The sequence below is a fragment of the Peromyscus maniculatus genome, chromosome 1 (assembly GCF_049852395.1).
Source record: "Peromyscus maniculatus bairdii isolate BWxNUB_F1_BW_parent chromosome 1, HU_Pman_BW_mat_3.1, whole genome shotgun sequence".
Lineage (NCBI taxonomy): Eukaryota > Metazoa > Chordata > Mammalia > Rodentia > Cricetidae > Peromyscus > Peromyscus maniculatus.
In genome coordinates, this window is record NC_134852.1 from 39,331,636 (window position 1) to 39,341,075 (window position 9,440).

The following is a 9,440-nucleotide window of genomic DNA, read 5'->3' on the forward strand; positions in this document are numbered from 1 at the left end:
AGAATTAATATTGTGAAAATGGCTATCAAGTCAGTCTGTAATTTGAACAGTAATCTCCACCAAAATTCAAATACCAGTCTTCCCAGGTGTAGGAAAAAACTCTGAGGAGTCTCATATGGACCGGCAAAGTCCCCCAGATAACTTAATTAATACTGGGCAAAAACAATGTTGGTGATATCGCCGGTCCTGACATAAAGTAATATTACAGAGCAACAGTAACAAAATCAGTATAGTACTGGCAGAAAAACAGACACATCCAATAATGGTGTGTAGAGGACTGAGATATAAAACTACACAGCTACCAAGAACTGTTTTTGGACAAAAATACCAAGCATAGGCCTTGCAGAAAAAACAGAACCACCATTTTTGCTAGGAAATGTGTATGCTCACTTGTAGGAGAATAAAACTAGATTTCTATCTCTTACCCTGTATTAAACTCAAGTCCAAATGGTGCTAAGAATTTAATGCAGTGCTTGAAACTGTTAGAGAAAAAAGTAAACACTTTTAATACAGAACCAGACAATGACTGATAATAGCCTCTGCCATTCAGGAGGTGATGCCTACTGTTGACAAGTGGAACCTCATAAACTCAAAAAGCTTCTGCCAAGCAAGAGAAACAGTGAGGAGGCAGCCCATAGAATGGAAGAAAGTCTTTAGGTCTCTACATCTGACAGAAGATTACTATCTAGAATGCAAGGAACTAAAAAGTTAAGAGAAAACATCCTAGTTAATAATTCATGAATTAAAAGATAGTTCACAAAAGATGGGATTCACCTGGCCAACACACACACACACACACACACACACACACACATGTTCAACCTCACTGGTTGTCAGAGAAGTCTAAGATTACATTGAGATTCATTTCACCCGAGTTAGAATGACACTAATTAAGTCAAGAAATGACAAACGAGGGCTTGGGGATTTAGCTCAGTGGTAGAGTGCTTGCCTAGCAAGCCCAAGGCCCTGGGTTTGATCCTCATCTCCAAAAATAAAAATTAAAAAAACCATAATAAATTTATTAAAGAAATGACAAACGGTGTCAAGAACACAAACTGAAGAAAAACATATGTCACTGGTGAGGATATAAGCTATTACATCAGGTACAGGGGTTGTAACAGGCCCCCAGACCTCAGCACAACAGACAACATGTTGGAGGCATCATTCTGACCTCAGAATTCAGCATGTAGGCCCCAACACCTGCAGAAATGGGAACAAAGACCTAATCCATGAATGACAAAGTCAATAGCTCCAGGATCCAGGAAAGCCCATAAACGTACTAGCCTTGCCTTTTTATGGCTTCTGTAGTTCTGCTTCTTGCTAACTGTTCTTGCTCACTAAAGCATGTCAACCCAGGACAAGGTTTTTGTGCTTAAAAGACCAGAGTCAGTGAGGCTCGGGGCTGCATTATTTGTGCAAGTTTCCAAGGAAGCTGCTAGCCAGAAATACAGACTTTCTATTCAGCCATAAGAGTGTCCATGTGTGCTCTTTTCTAGAATCACCACACAACAGAATTACAATGGAGGTTCTTAAAAAAATTAAAAACGAATCTTCCACATGACCCAGTTATACCATTTCTGGGTATTTACCAGAAGGAGTTCAACTCATTATATTAGGGACATATCTGCACATCAATATTGATTACAGCAGAATTATACTAGTCAGGGTTCTCTAGAGGAACAGAACTGATAGAATCATTCAATCTGTCCATCTCTCTATATATAGAAAGAGGATTTATTAGAGTGGCTTACAGGCCATGTTCTACTTAGTCCAACATTGAATATCTACCAACTGAAAGTCCAAGGGTGGAATAGTGGTTCAGTCCATGAAGCTGGATATCTCAGCTGGTCTTCAGCATACTCTGGAATCCCAAAGAAGAAGTAAGATCTAATGCCAGTGAAGGAAGGCATGCTAGCAAGAGCAAGGGCAAGCAAGCAAAGAGCAAAGAGCTTCCTTCTTCCATGTCCTTTATATAGGCTGCCACCAGAAGGTGTGGCCCAAACTAAAGGCAGATCTTCCCATCTCAAAAGATCTGGATAAAGTTGGATATTTCTACTTCAAATGATTTAATAATTTTTTAATTAAGAAAAATCCCTCACAGGTGTACCCAGTCAAATAATTCCACATGTATTCAGGTTGACACCAAAAATAGGTTTTGCAACAGTCCACAGCAGCAGCATTAGGGAAATAGCCCGGGTGTCAAAAACAGAGAAAGGTATAAAGAAAATGTGATGTATTAACACAGTGGAAAATTATTAATTCATAAAATGGATGAAACTATGCTTTGTGAAGGAAAAGAATTTGTGGAGATTATTATATAAATTAACCAGGCTCGGTAAACTGTCCATGTTTTCTTTCATGTGTGGTTCCTAGATTATATTTACATAAATGAAATCCTATGTTTGTGTTTCATGAAATTAGAGGCATAGCTCTGTAGCAGAAAAATGATGTCTCAGTGCTGTGGGGAGAGGTGAGAAATGGTCAGACTGTGGTCAAAGAGGAAGTGTGCTCGATACTCAGTCGGTGCTTCAAGACATACCATGTCCTGTGAATGAAAAACTCCAGGATAATAATTTTAATACAACTACAGCATTTAATTTATTTAATATTTAAAAAGTATTTTCTGAGTTTTATTTTATATAAAATATGATATTGTACATAGAAAATGTAAAATTTAAATTATCAAAGTTAAGATAAATATTGAATGACACCTTACTCACAGATGAAATAACAGACTTAAGACTTTTTAGGGAGTTTTACTAAGTACTCAAATATATGTGAATATAGACACTTTGTATATCCATCTATATCTACATAGTCATCTGTATTACCACATTTGGACCTATGTATCTATACATTTCATTTAAGTGGTTATACTCCTTATATACATGTGTATTGGTATTTATATCTCTTTTTATCCACATTGAAAAGCACTTTGCTCTAAAAACCTGGCCTGCTCTTACATTGCATAGCCATAATATCTGGAAATTTCCATATCCTTCTCCCTCTGAAGGAAGAGCTGCAGTTTTCCCAGAGACGTGTACTTGGCGGCATTCTCTCTCTCCTGTTGAGCCCGCCTCTTCATGGCCTCCCTCTCTGGCCTCTGCTCTTCTGTGATGGGCTGTGAGATGACTGGCCCTGGAATGTGGACATTCCTCCATGGAATTGGTTGGCGGCTGAAGTCTTGCAGCAGATGTTGGATTTGAGGTTTGGGAGGTGATGGGGCCTTGTTCTTGTCAGCAGAGGCAAGCTCCCTCTGTAGTGAAGGGTGAGATGATGCCCTATAGGATACTGGCCTAGAGACAGCTGTCTGAGGCCCAGTGCAAGACTGGATGGGGTTGGTTATGTTATCTCGTGTGGCACTGGTAGCAATAGGCAGAACTGGCTTGTCAGAGGCCATCGAAGAAGTGCTGGCAGGAGCTGGTTTAGATGGCTTGGGTGTGGTAGACTGAGCTGAGTTAGAATGAGGTCTCACAGGGTACAGTGCAGGGGCCCCATGTGAAGCCAGGGAGAGAGTCTTTTTAGAAACCAGTCTGGCTTGAGGCTTGTCCAGGGCTGGAAAAGGCAGAGGTACTAACTTCACCTTGCCAGGTGGGGGCAGCTCATACTGGGATGGAGATGGACACTCCCTGTGAGCATTGCTCTCGGTCTCTGAGCATTGCTCGGAGTTTTACCAGGGCCTCGGCCATCACATGGCACATCCAGAAGTGATGTGGTGGCTGGGCCTGTCCTGGGATCTTTGTTGCTGCTGAAGTTTGGCCGAGCCCGGGAGGAAGAGATGCCAGTTTTCTTCTCACTCTTCTTCCCTAGTGGGTGAAAGACTTGCACAGATTCTAACATGTGCATGCCGAGGTGAGTTCGAGGCTTTTTAAAGCTATTGTGGCTGAGCTTAGGTGGATTCCTCTTCCTCTGGTTCTTTGACATGGTGGTGTTTTCTTCTGCCTTGACTCTGTTCCTTGACTGCTTGAGCTCCTCTGTTTTCTTGCAGTTGTTTTCTCTGGATCTCTTGGTCTTGTCTTTCCCCTGAAACCTTGCTCTGCTGGGCATGCTGGGTGTGGCTTTCTGGGCTTTGTCCTCCAAGTTCTTAGGCATGTTGTCAATAGCCCCTTCACTGGACCCAGCACTGCCCACAGCCTCTTCTTCCTCGGGTCCTGGAGCTGGATTCTGGCCTGAGGAGACCCATCTAGCATCTCAGAGGCTTCCTGGCCATTCTTTCTCACTTGGTCCACAGGTACACGGATGGTGCTGGAGCTTTCCTGGACCTGATCCCTGCTGATGTCTTTGGATAGGGTTGCTGTGGGATCTTGCAATGGGTTCCTATCAGTGATTGAGTTGAAGAGTCTGGGAAGGTGAATATCTGCCACCAGTGTAGTCATGTCTGCAAAGTCCATGCTGGAGTCCATCACACTCTGCAGCACCCCAGGCTCATCCTGACCAAGGCTGCTGCTTCCCAAGGTGGCATTGTCAGGAGAAAGCTTCTGTTTTAGGATCCCTGGATCAGTGTAGTTCAGGGCCTGCTGCATGTTGGCATGTGCTAAAGGGAGAAGTGATGGGTCTTGGTTTTCTTTTATGCCCTCATAGGCATCCAGAGGAGTTGATAGATCATCTGTCATCAAATCCAAGTCGTTATTGTCTGTTTGTTCCAACATTGGAGCAGTAGGCAAGGGCAGGAATTCTGAAGGACTGTCTATGGGGGCAGTTAATGACCAGTCCCACTGGACAGGTGGTGACTTCTGGACATCCTGTGTGCAGGCATTGCAGAGGTCTGGACTCTGCCGCAGACAGAGTGTCTGTCCTGCAGCTGTCAATCCCAGGGCTGTCTCCATTTTCACCACTGAAAAAGAGTCAAGGAAGAAGTCAGTGCCTGGTAAGTGAGGTACTCTCCACTTTTCAGGGCTCCTCAGTACTCAGACCCCTACAGCAGTGGGGAAGGCATTCCTATTAGCTCTGCTTGAGTAGCACAGGCAGCACCTCTGTTGGGAGAATTGTGACCACCCTCTTATTTATAGTAACCATGTGATATCATCATTTCTCAGATATTTGTGTTTTCCTTGGTGTTTGTGTGTCATGTGCATGCATAGTGATCATGGGGAGGTGACAGAATTCCCAGGGGGTGTGATTCTCTCTTTCCTTTCCCATGTCTTTGAAAGAGTGATCCTCATTTCCATGGAAGTTTGCTATCAGGCAGGTTGTCTGGTCCATAATTTTCAGGAACTTGCTCTTGTCTTGCAACTCTTGGCATTACTCAAATTCCCCCTGTTGCCCGAGTTTCTAAATGGGTTCAGGTATCCAAACCCAGTTCCTCACTCCTGCAAGCAATCTTTTCAACAACCCTGGATTTCCTCCAGCTCCACATTTCACAGTCTAATTATTAATGATTTGAATATTGGTTTAACAAGGTGAAGTCTTTAGGCTTGGGCGTGACTGTGTAATAGAGAACATATTCTAATGATCATGCATAGCCTTGACTCACTTCTGAATAACCATAGCAAAAGAAAAGGAGAGAGAGAGAGAGAGAGAGAGAGAGAGAGAGAGAGAGAGAGAGAGAGAGAGAGAGGGAAACTATGCACAACTTAGTAGTTGTACACTGGTACACCAGGTATACTGGACTCTCAATGCACTTATAAGAGAATGGCAGGGTCAGCCGTTCTGGGAATCTGTGAGTAATCACTCCTCCAGGACAGATTTGGAGTTGCATTACTCTAGAGTCAGAACTCAACACAGAGAAAATAAATTGTTACCAAACAGAAAGGCCTTGGTGTCCCCTACAGCCCTGAGGAATAGATTAGGAAGGAGGTGATTGCTGTGTAATGGTGCATAGGACTGATTAGCTACGTCAGTGACTTGTGTGTCTGTGGTGATGTCCTTGGACATGTCTTAATGGAGGATGGATGCCACTCATTGCCCTACATTGTCAGTCATTACAGAGACTGAAGATGGGGATGGTGAGCCAGGCCAAGGCTGAGCTCTCAGGACTCCCATTTTTCCTCGAGGACATCCACTCCTGAAAGTTTGAGCTGTGTCTGCTTTGAGTGCTGATCTCTGTCCTCCCTCCTGGCTCTACTCACCTTGAAGACTGGTGTCTGGCATGTCTTGAGCAGGTGTGGGATAGTAGATGGCAGACGTGGAGAAGGGTGTTTGGATATTTGTTGACTGAATCTCCTTTGGCATCATCACTGTCTCTGGTTGCAGGGCAGAGGCCTGACCCCCAGAGTAGGACACAGAGCCACAGGCCTGCAGGCACTGCCCAAATTCTCCAGCCATCAGTGGGCCCAGGCTATTGAGGTCATAGTAATAGACCTGGCTGCCCTCCAGGTAGGAAGGTGCCAGGCTGTATCCTTTATTTGGTACCTGTGGTGGTGTGGCCTGTACAAGGTTGGCAGACAGTGTTGGATAGGAAAGGAGTAAGGCATTGGGATCTAAAATATTATCACCCTGAGCTGTCCTAGAGAAGGAAGAGAATGTGGTATTCTGGTCAGTGATAGTTACAGTGAAGTCCCGGAGTGCAGCTCCCCTCTGGTCAGTGTTTCCCGTGGGATCCCCCTGGAGAACACCTAGATAGGAGAGTGCTGAGGCAGACATCTGGCCCTGGTCAGTCAGCGCAGTCACCATGGTTGTGCCAGCTGGTAGGTAGGGGTAGGCACTGTCCATGAGCTGCTGGCAACAAGTGCTGGAGTCTGATGGCAGGAGCCATGCTGCACTCACAGCTGGGGTGGAGACCCTGGAGAAGTTGCACACACTTCCTGCTAAGGGCATGGCATTCCTCAACTCAGGTACAGAGGCCTGCAGAGCACATTCTGTTCCAAAGCAAGGTGCACTTTGAAAATTTTCTGTAGGAAGCAAGAGGAAAATAAGTTTGGTGAGATGGAATCTGAGTACCTTCCTGTGAGGAGCTTTCTTATCATCAGATTGTACAATCTGGGAATGTCTGAGACCTATTTTCCCTCACATATCCGAAACAAATGGTTCAGAATGATTCTTGGTAATGGATAGGATGGCACTCATTTAGTGAGCTGCCTGTTCTTCCTGTGTGGGCATGGACTTCCTAGTTGATCCACGTTGACTCTTGCTCTGACTAGACCACAGCCTCCTTTGCCCTGCTTTGTATTGTTCTGATTTCTGCTGTGGCACTGCCTCACACTTGTGTCCCAGAACAGAAGTGTTTAAAGTAGGAGAACCTTAGATAGCTCCCCGTGTCTGTGCCTTTGTCCTGTTCTGTGCAGATCTTCCTCAATGTAGACAGGTACAAGAATCTCTTTCTCCTCTTAACTCCTACTGTTCCTGTCACATGCCTTCTATAATTAATGTTCTTGCTATTTATGTAACCCATAAACACATATGGGTACATGAGTTCATGAATACAACCAACTGATAACATTTTTGTCTTGTTTGCACCTGTGTAGTGTGACTTCTTGATATTTCTAATCCATATTGCGTTCTGAATTATATTGTTTCTCAATTTAACTCTTGGACAATTTTTTTTGCTAGTTCCTCAGTAACTGTTAATTTCGTATAAGTCTTCTAGTGAGAAACCCTTGTGAGAATTGCTCCCACACAATGGCATGCCAGTTGTCATAGTGCAGTGTACAACTGTCTGTCAGTGTGCCCAGCCCCAGTTGTCAATATCCAACACCACCAGTGCCCATATGACACCAGGAATGCTGCAGAATTTAGCTGGACAGCCGGAAACAGAGCAGGATATTGTTTTGTGTATGTGACATGGAACCTTTTTCAGACTGATTTTAACTGTGTGGTTGCCTGTACATGGCTTGGGAATTATAAAATGTATATATGTACAATGTATACAATGCCTTGTGTTATTTTGATTTAACATCTGTGGTTGTCTGCAACCTTCTGTTCCAAACTACCTTTGTGTGCCTCCAGGGACACTCTGCAGTGTGCCTTCTTGTTTATCTATATTTTCTCACTCCTCATACTTTATTTTCTTCTTCCCCAATTTCCTGTGTGTCTGTCTTACATGTAACTCCCTCAATATATCTTCCACTACAATAACTGCCTTCTGAGAATCCATGTCTTCTAAGTCTCTCCCAGTTTCCTTTTTTAATCTAGGGAAGTCCAAGTAACTCCAAAATATGGCAGCCATTCTCTTTGTCAATTTTTAATATTTATTTTGGTGAATGTGGAGACAGGCCAGTGTAGACCAAGTTATACTTGAACTGAACTTCATCCCTTCAAGCTCTACATGCTGTGATTACAAGTGTGTGTCACCATTCCTGGTGTGAACATTACCTTTAGAGCAGTCCTGAACTTGAAACAATAAATGGGAAATAGAATGCAAGGGAGCTTGTCCCATTTTTGTTAAGGAGTGCTAGATCTCTGCACATCTTGTTTGTTTTCCTGTGTCTCTTGAATTTAGCATCGTCAAGAAGGGCCTGATTATATTCCCTGTTCACTTGCCTCTTGAGACTCGACAGTACAGAGCCCAGAGCTTAGTGACACTCTCATTTCCCTGAGGTTGATGGAAAACACTTGAGATTAAACTGTCCAAGCTCACATACCTAGTCAGAACCAAACCTAAATGTGACATTCAATTCAAGATATCACTATCAGAACAAGTGATATCCCCAAAACAAAGATTTAAAAGAATAGTAAAAATAAGGGGAGACATGATCAAATGAACCATTTTAAAGTTTCTTTCCTTACCTGCCATGGTTAGAGGAAGAGTATCAGCAACCCACAGTACAATAGAGGAAGATAATTGGTTGTCTTTGTCTGATCAGCTAACCTGAGTGGAGAGTGTGTCCGGTATCAGACAGCACTTACTTGTCACAGGTGACCTGTGATAGTCCAAATGTGTTTACAGGCATTTCCATGGAAACCCCAAGAACCTACCAGGTGGTGGTAAGATTGAAGGGTCAATGATGTCATAAACAGGGCAGCAGCCAATGGGAATGTTGGATTCTGAGCTAAAAGATGGACTTGGTTGGAGAGGATGCCAGGAGACCAACAGTAGCCATGGAGGCTGAGATGTATGCTAGTGAAATGAGGCAATCCTGGCATGGAAGTCCCCCTTCCCATGAGGTTTACTCTAGGGTATTGGCAGAGTTTTTTTTTTAAATAAGGTTCCATGTCGAAGCTGTGTCTTCTGTTTCTTTGAGGTATCACCTTGCAGCGGACAGTGTCCCATGAGCATGCACTGTACATACAGTCAGTAGTCTTGGGCAGGAAGGAGGTGAACACCTAGGTGGACGGAACTCAGATGAGAAACCATTTCAGTTGATCAGATTTATGAGCTGTCATCCTCTGTCCATGACCCAAGAAAGAGATCAAAGGTCTCCTTTGTGACTTTGTTGAAGGACAGGACTGAGTGTATTGAGTGCACCTTGGATGATGAACTCCAAGAATCTTCTCTTTGGGTGTGTTCTCCTAGAGGCTTGCCTTAGTCTGTGTTGTTCCAGGCAGGACTTACATCTCTCTTC

General features: G+C 43.8%; 1 pseudogene; it reads right to left on the reverse strand.

Moving 5' to 3' along the window:
- Positions 1 to 2,740: 2,740 nt before the first annotated feature.
- On the reverse strand, positions 2,741 to 8,671 carry LOC102904851 (uncharacterized protein C2orf78 homolog; annotated as a pseudogene).
- Positions 8,672 to 9,440: the final 769 nt, after the last annotated feature.